At 41.0% G+C, this 8,615-nt stretch overlaps 1 long non-coding RNA gene across 1 annotated transcript in view; it reads left to right on the top strand.

The window, feature by feature from the left end:
• Positions 1-821, top strand: part of LOC102472034 (uncharacterized) — a 42,587-nt gene extending 41,766 nt beyond the window's left edge. Inside the window, exon 3 of the long non-coding RNA XR_003550871.1 lies at positions 641-821. This is a non-coding gene — a long non-coding RNA (uncharacterized LOC102472034). The remainder of the gene's footprint in view (positions 1-640) is intronic.
• The last annotated feature ends 7,794 nt before the right edge of the window (positions 822-8,615 follow it).

Below are 8,615 nucleotides of genomic sequence, written 5' to 3' on the forward strand. Positions count from 1 at the left end.
GGTGGCTGAAAGGGCCAGCCTGATTCTGCTTCGCAGCCAACACACCAAAATGTTGCAGGAAACCAGACACCGGGGAACAGAAAGCAGCACTCAGAGAGATTAGGAGAACTGTTTATTACTCCAGTGGTCACGGAGGAGTTAATCCTCTGAATCTCTGGTCCTGACTGAGAATTAGACACAGTCTTTTATGGGTGAATTTGGGGAGGGGTGGTCTCAGCATGCTTGGAGTGTCTTATCAGGGAAAGGACTCTGTGTCTGCCCTGATACAGAGCTGGCAGAGAAGTAGGGAATCCAACCTGCTCAAGACCCCCAACAGTTCAGGGGAGGGGCAGTCAGCTTGAAGGGGAACAGAAAGCCCAGGCAGCTATCAGCCCTGGATTGCTTCAAGGTTGCTCACAAGTTCCGGGTTGCCCCATATCAAATGGACTTGACTCTTAGGAATGAGCCTTTCTAGTGTCATGGGACTTGACTCCTAGGAATGAGTCTTCCTAGCAACGTGAGACCTAACTATTAGGGATGAGCCTTCCTAGCACCTTGGGACCTGTCAATTTTGTGGCTTACACGTGCATTCAGAGGAATGATTTTGGAAAACAGGGGACTGTGGACAAAAGTCTGACTGCTTTTTTCTGTTTTTCCAAAGTCCTTTCCAGAGGGCCTGGGGGAGCCACAACCACAGATGCCGACAGACCTTTTTCACCCATTAGCAACGGGATTCTTCCTACATCCTGCCCTTGGCATACTATTGGAGTATCTTCGTGATGTATATTAAGCCTCCTTATCTCTGTTAAAGTACATTCCTTTCTGATCTCAGCAACCTTCCTTTTCCAATCACCACCCTAAAAGCTGTAAAACCCACCTATAACCTACAAGCCCCCACTTCCACGTGTCACACCTTTTTGGGCCAGACCAATGGAAAAACTTTTCACTAAATTCCAAACTCTATGTCTTGCTCTCAAAATCAAATAAAAGGAAACCTTGTACCCCAAGAGAAACACATGTTTTGCCTTCTGTCTGGCCCTAGGACACTCATATTCTGCTTGGATATAAGCCACATTAATTATTAATTTTTTTAGAGTTAGTTATTTTCTGTCGACACAGCTCATTGACAAACATACTGGTGCTCAAAGGAGCTTGTAGGAAGTGAGTCCTCTAAAAGGTGTGCTGCTATGGGAAGAAAAAATTGAGCTGCAGGGCATGAAAAAATACAAAACTCAACATTTCTAATAGGAAATTCACCCACAAACCTGAAAGGCATATGGGTAGGCAGCTACCAGAGAAGGCCAACTGCCTTGGGTATGAGGTTAGGTATTGACACTTAACCTGGAGGTTAGTAAAAAAAAATTTTTAGCAGGGGAAGATCTGTCATTAGTATCTGGTTTCTTTGTTTTCGTTTCTTGCTTTTTCTTTTCCTGTACTTGCATCTCTTTCACATGTCCGGGGTAATCTTTGAAGGAATTAACATCCATATCTAGATGTACTTCCTGGATGTTGACTTCATGTTCCATTCCAGTGGTGAATTTTCTGTGTGTATATCTGGGATATGAGTGGAAGATAACAACCTTCCTGTTGCCAAGAGCCAGGTAGGAAGGGTGAGGGATACTTTTATAACTCTCTTATATGTTCGTTTGTGTTGTACACATGTTTATGTAAGTTGTATGTTATGTTTGTGTGGCAAAGTCTTTAAGGAGTTCTATTAAATTTGCATGTAAATAAAGAGCACTGATAGTATTTAACCTAAATGCTTTCTAGTTCACATGACTTAAGTAAATAGGCCTGCTACAAATTTAAAAGTAAAATTGAAGATATCTTCATAGTTGTCAGCCTAAGTTTTACCAATCAAATGACAAAATTGTTTTGGTATTATTGATTTAGTAAAAATAGATTCCAGAGTTATCAGCAACATAAAGTAAATATCTAATATCCATATGGTATACATAGTTAACATGTTATAAAAATGTAATAGGGGAATAAGTAAACTGACTTTTTGGTATCTTTTGGTATTTAGATAGCCCAGGCATATAGTTTTTAAAGATAAGTCTGGTGATTGTAAGTATGATGTTATAAAATTTTCAGGTAATTTTAGATCTTAGAAGGAATTATGGCATATTAAATTAATATTGGTAAAATACTTGTCATCATGTAAGTTAAAATACTTTGGTTAATATAAAGTGTAAAGTTTTTCACTTGGCTTCTAACTCCTGTAGAGACAAAAAAAAAAAAGAATTTTTTGGGGGGAGGTCTATAGGATTATTTTGTTTTATAGAAAAATTGTTCAAAAATTGGATAGTTAAAAAATAATTGCTATATGACAAGTCAGATTGCTTACTTATAAAAAACCAAGGTTACTGGGACCAGCAGATGGTATGATGGTTAAGATGCTGGACTCCCACATGACTGACTATGGTTCGAATCCCAGACCTGGCAGCTTGCTCTCTTGCTCTCTCTGTCTCTCTGTCTCTCTCTGGTCAAATTAAAGTAAATAAATAAAAATATAAAGTTAAATAAAATTCTAAAAAAAAAAAAATGCTAGGAGGGGTTTAAAGCCAAAAATTATTTCAGCCCATCTTACCTAGAAGACTGATGACTTAGTATGGGATGGTAAAGGGATAGGATCACACAAATAGCTGACACCTTGGTTAGATTACATGCCATTGTGAACTGGGCCCATCTATGGGCATAGGCCAGAACAATTTTATGGTCTTGTTTAACAGTAATGGAAGGGTCTGGCCAGTTTGTTAGAACCATCTCTTATTTATTTATTTATTTATTCATTCATTCATTCATTCATTCATTCATTCATTCATTCTATGAGGGGAGGTTCCCAGAAAGGCTATTCAGAGGTCAATCTAACACAAAATGGAAAACAGTGAGAAAGAAATTTTTTGTAAATAAGTTGGTAAAGTATTTGTGCTAAAGTAAGATGACTAAAATAGATAGATATTTATCATTAGGGGGAAAAGGGACAAATACTAGGTCTAATGACGGGCTAAGACTGGAGTTTGAAGGCAAAACTTAGTTACAGAGACTTACAGTGAATTTTATGAAATAAATTATTATGATAAGTTTTATATGACAAGTTGGCTAAAATTGAGGGAAGCACTATATATATGTTCCTGAAAATTTAATGAAAGTTATTTTGGTTCTGTAGTTAAAGTCAAGTTGTTTTTTTTAAAGTATTGATCTGCTCTCAGTAAACTGCAAACATACTGCAGGAGATTTCTTTACAGCTTGCTAACTTGCTTAAGAAACATATTTTTATGCTTTATGTTTGTATTTAGTGAAATTTGATTACTTGACAAATAGAACTTTAAAAGGTTAAGTTTTTTAATTGTGTAACTTTTTATAATTATCAACTTACTTAATATACTCAGTGACTTATGATCCTGTTATATCCCAATATTGTATTGAGTTTTCTGACGTGTTCTTGACATGTTTCTTAAAGATAAAATTATAAATTAAACATTATTTTATACCTAAATGTTCATTTTTGGACTTTTCCAGCTAGGCCCCTGGAAGAACCTCAAAAGTTGTATCTTGTTTTGGTAAAGGCCGATCTGGCGTATCAGCTTATGTAAGGATCCCTGTCAACCGTAGCCTTCTTTAAATTTTTTTACATGTTATTGGTACCAGTATATTCAAATCATGAATTTATTAATTTAATGCTCTTGAAATGACACTCTCAGTCATAAATTACCTTAAATTGTTGTGTACGATAGAAGTTTTTTTGTTGTTGTTGTTATCTACCTCTATTGTAATGAACATCTATCAAGTCATTATAGGTATTTTTCATTTTTGCCATTCATACTTCTGAAAATTGCTCACCTCCTTACTGAACTTTGAGGCCTGACTCTTTCCTTCACCCAGGGACAATTGGCTATTGAGTCAGACATGTTCGTCCCCCAGGACTCCACTGCCTATAACAATGGACCTGACTCGAGGGATGAGCCTTCCTAGCATCTTGGGACCTGTCAATTTTGTGGCCTACACATGCATTCAGAGGAATGATTTTGGCAAACAGGGGGTACTGTGGACAGAAGTCTAACTGCTTTTTTCTATTTTTCCAAAGTCCTTTCCAGAGGGCCTAGGGGGAGTCAAGCCCACAGATGTTGACAGACCATTTTGGCCCTTTGGATTGTTCCTACATCCTGCCCTTGGCATAGTATTGGAGTATCTTGTGATGTATATTAAGCCTCCTTATCTCTGTTAAAGTACATTCCTTTCTGATCTCAGCAACCTGTAATCACCACCCTAAAAGATGTAAAACCCACCTTTAACTTACAAGCCCCCCCCCTTACTTTCTTAACTGTTGCACCACTGGGCCAGCCCCCAAAATGGTATTCTGTTTGAGACATCCTCTGCTCTAGGTTATGGCATCAAACTAAGGCGCTCTACAATACGAGGGTGAAGGGGCAAAACCAGAAGTGTGAAGAGAGATTTAAGGGATGGATTAGATTCTTTCACCAAATATTTACTAATTTCCAACTATGTGCAGGTTCTGTGTAGGGTCTAGTACTCAGTGCAGAACGAAACAAGCAGTTCCTGCTCTCATGAGCTAGTCTAGTGTCTATTAAGCAATGGTCTCATAAGTGAATCTTTGCAAATTAGATTAGTGCTATGAAGAACAAATAGGGACCAGCAGTTGGCGTAATGGCTATGTCACTAGACTCCCATGTAGTTGACCACGGTTCGCATCCCAGACCCAGTAGCTTAAACTCATGCCGGGCCAATGTGCATGTGTGCCCAAGATCCCGAGAGGAGAACGGAGGAGAAGGGATTGCGGCGTGACCATCCCCCCGGGGGGTGATTTCTCGCTTTCTGTCTCCCTGTCACTCTCTGTCTGTCTGGCGAGCACACGTGCCCTATAGCAAAACCTCTCCAAAAAGAGAAAAAAAAAAAAAAGAACAAATAAGGGGTGCTCTGTGAGACTATAGTAGGCTCCTAATTTAGAAATGGGAAAACCTCTCTGGGGAACTAGCAGTTAATACAAAAATTAAAATTAAGAATCTTCTAATGTTTAAATTATTTGTTAGGTTGGTGCAAAATCAATTGCAGTTTTGGACTGTGGTTTGTTTGTTTGTTTAGATTTTTGTCATTGGGTGTGCTCGTTGGAGAGAGACAGTGAGAGGGAAAGTGAGAAATCACCCCTCCGAGTGGATGGCCATGCTCCAATTCTTTGTCTTCCTGGGATTTTGGGCAAACACACACAGGTGCCCGGCATGATTTTCAAGCTACCAGGTCTGGGGCTTGAACCGTGGTCAGCTATGTGGGAGTCCAGTGCTGTAACCACTATGCCACATGCTGTTCCCTGAACTGTAAAAATTATTCTAAAAGATTTATTTATTTATTTAATTCCATTTGTTGTTATTATTTTTTAATTTGATCAGAGAGAGAGAGAGAAAGGGAAAGTGAGGAAGCAAGCTGCTAGGTCTAGGACTCTAACTGTAGTCAGTCATGTGGGAATCCGGTGCCTTTAAACACCATGCGCCTACTGGCCCCATGGACTGAATTTTAAATGATTAAAAAAATAGGCTCAAACACATCATTACTAATCAGTATAGGAACCATTATAATCAACACATTTTTTTGGGGGGGAGGTTTTTTGTGTAGGGTGTGCACTCACCAGAAAGACAGAGAGAGACAGAGAGACAAAAGGCGAGAAATCACCCCCTAGGGGGGATGGCCACGCCACAGTCCCTTCTCCTCCATTCTCTCAGGATGTTGGGCACGCATGCACGCACACGTGGCCAGAGTGAGTTTAAGCCACCAGGTCTGGGACTCAAACCGCGATAGACTACATGGGAATCCAGCGACATAGCCATTACGTCAACTGCTGATCCCACAATCAACACATTTTTGCCAATAATAAATAAATTTGTTTATTCCTATAGTGAAAAAATCCATACTTTGGGATTCCATGAACTCTTGGAAAGCAAATTGTGCATCCTGCTGGTTGTGGAAGCATTTTCCCTAAAAAAAGTTGCCAAGGTACTTGATGAAGTGGTTGGTTGGCGAGAGATCAGGTGAATATGGTGGATGAGCAAAACCTCACAGCACAACTTGTTTGGCATTTGAAGCACTGGTTGTGTGATGTGCAGTTGGGCACCGTCATGGAGAAGAACTGGGCTCTTTCTGTTGATCAATGCCGGCTGCAGGGATTTGCAGAGCATACTTCTCAGATGTAATGATCCCGCTGGGTTTCAGAAAGCTGTCGTGGATCAGACCAGTAGCAGAGTACCAAACAGTGACCATCACCTCACCTGTTTATTTATTTTTGGTGTAAGTTTGACTTTGGGAAGTGCTTTGGAGCTTCTTTTCAGTCTAACCACTGGTTGTTGTAAAAAACCCACTTTCCATCACACATCACAATCCGATGAAAACATGAATGGTTCATTGTTGTGTGGAGTAAGAGAAGATGACACTTCAAAACTACAATTTTTTTTATTTTTGGTCAACTCAAGAGATCCCCTCTTACTGAATTTTTTCACCTTTGTAATTTGCTTCAAACTCCCAACGACCATAGACTGGTTGACATTGACTTCTTCAGTAACTTCTGGTGTAGTTGTAAGAGGATCCCTTTGATGATTGCTCTCCGCTGGCCACTGTCAGTTTCGGATGGCTGGCCACTATGCTCCTCGTCAAGTCTAACCACCACGTCATTAGCAGTTCCTGGGCCAGTGTGCTGTAGATGCTGCATGTTGTCTCTGCTGCTTTACTACCCATTTTGAACATGCATAAGAAAATTGCTTGAATTTTTTTAAACATCATTTCCATAGTCTTAAATAAATGTTGGACTGTTGGAAAAGTCATGATGCATTTTTGCATAGAAAAGCATAGAAAAAATATGTCATGACTTTTCCAACAATCCAATATGAACAGCAAGTAATAAATCATTAGCCAAAAAACAAAAACAAAAACAAAAAAAGGCAGGAAGTGCACATTAAAATAATGTACTGCAGGGCCCAGCAGGTAGTGTGGTAGTGGGGCCCTGGACTCCCCTATGTCCGACCTAAGCTTGTGTCCCAGGCCTGGCAGCTTGCTTCCTCACTTTCCCTCTCTCTCTCTCTGTCTCTGTCTCTCTCTGGTGAGCACATGTGCCCGGCTGTAAATTCTTTTTTTTTTTTTGGAGAGTTTTTTTTTTTTTTTGCTATAGGGCGTGTGCGCTCGCCAGACAGACAGAGAGAGACATAGAGACAGAAAGCGAGAAATCACCCCCCAGGGGGGATGGCCACGCCGCAATCCCTTCTCCTCCATTCTCCTCCCGGGATCTTGGGCACGCACGCACACGCGCCTGGCGTGAGTTCTGAGCCACCGGGTCCGGGACGCGAACCGCAGTCGACTATGTGGGAGTCCAGTGACATAGCCATTACACTAACTGCTGGTTCCTGGCTGCAAATTTTTGAAAGATAATAATAATACATAAAGTTTTTAAAAAGATGTATTGCATAACCACATTATTTAAGCGTGTACCCAGTATCAAATGGCAAATTTCAACAGTGCAAAAACTGCAATTACTTGCACCAGTCTATTTATTACACCACCTTAAAATTTATATGAAATAATTTTATTTATTTTAACTGAATAGACTTGAAATTGAATCTTGTCCCACTAGCAATGAATGCAGACTAGCTGTCTTCTTTGCTGAATTCCTCTCAGACTTCCTTCTCTATTCTTTTCCCCTCTCCAATCACATTTTAAGAACTGTGAAGACATTAGCAGGACATATTTTCTGACCTCCCAGCACCACCTCTTTCCTGGTCAGTGTGTCTAGGGTGCCAGAAGGGGTATGTGGTGAGGCGGTAGCAATAAAGACCTTGTGCTAGAACGGCAGGGGCGGTGGTTATGTTAGAGGAGACATGTTTGACTTCAACATATGTTATGCTGAGGTACCCGGAGGGTCTCGATCCTGCTACCACCACTGTGTAAAAGGCAAACCTGGTGAGATTAATTAACTGAAGACCAGACTTTCCAGGTAGGCCAAAAGGGAAAGGATGGAAAATGAAGGAGACCAGAGAGACCAGGAGAGGATGCTGATGCTGAGCCAAGTCCTTGGTGTGTGGTGCTGTTCAGTGCTTATTTGTGGAATCAGCGAATGCGTGAATGATGCTCAGAGGGTAGATTGCAGCAGCCCCAGAGGGAAAAGCAAGGTGCTGTTTTGCATCAGCCTTTCTTTGGAACCTGTGGGAGCCCTGATAACCAGGGGAGTCTAATGCTTAAAATTTTTTTTTTCTGATAATGTCCTCTGCCTGCCTTGATTTCCAAATTCTAGTCTCAACTGAGAATGTAGTGATTGTGGCACTGGACTCCCACATGGTCTACTGCGGTTCCAGACCTGGATCTGGTAGCTGAAACTCAAACTGTCCTTTCCTGAGGTGGGAGAAGTGTCGGATTCTGAAATACAGCAGCAGGCAAACTCAGGGCCAGAGCAGGAGTGAGAGATGCTAGCTGCTGTGGAGAGTGAGGGCTGGGGTCACTTTGCTTGACCAAATCAGCAGTCACGGTCCAGAGCTTAGATACCATTGTCTTCCTGAATGAAAGCCAGAAGCAGCGGGCAGTCAGAACCAAGAAGTCATGTTTGGCCGTGGTTGATGAAGGCAGAATTGGTCAGTGGAATGCGT

Source organism: Tupaia chinensis, unplaced genomic scaffold (genome assembly GCF_000334495.1).
Source record: "Tupaia chinensis unplaced genomic scaffold, TupChi_1.0 Scaffold000539_1, whole genome shotgun sequence".
Lineage (NCBI taxonomy): Eukaryota > Metazoa > Chordata > Mammalia > Scandentia > Tupaiidae > Tupaia > Tupaia belangeri.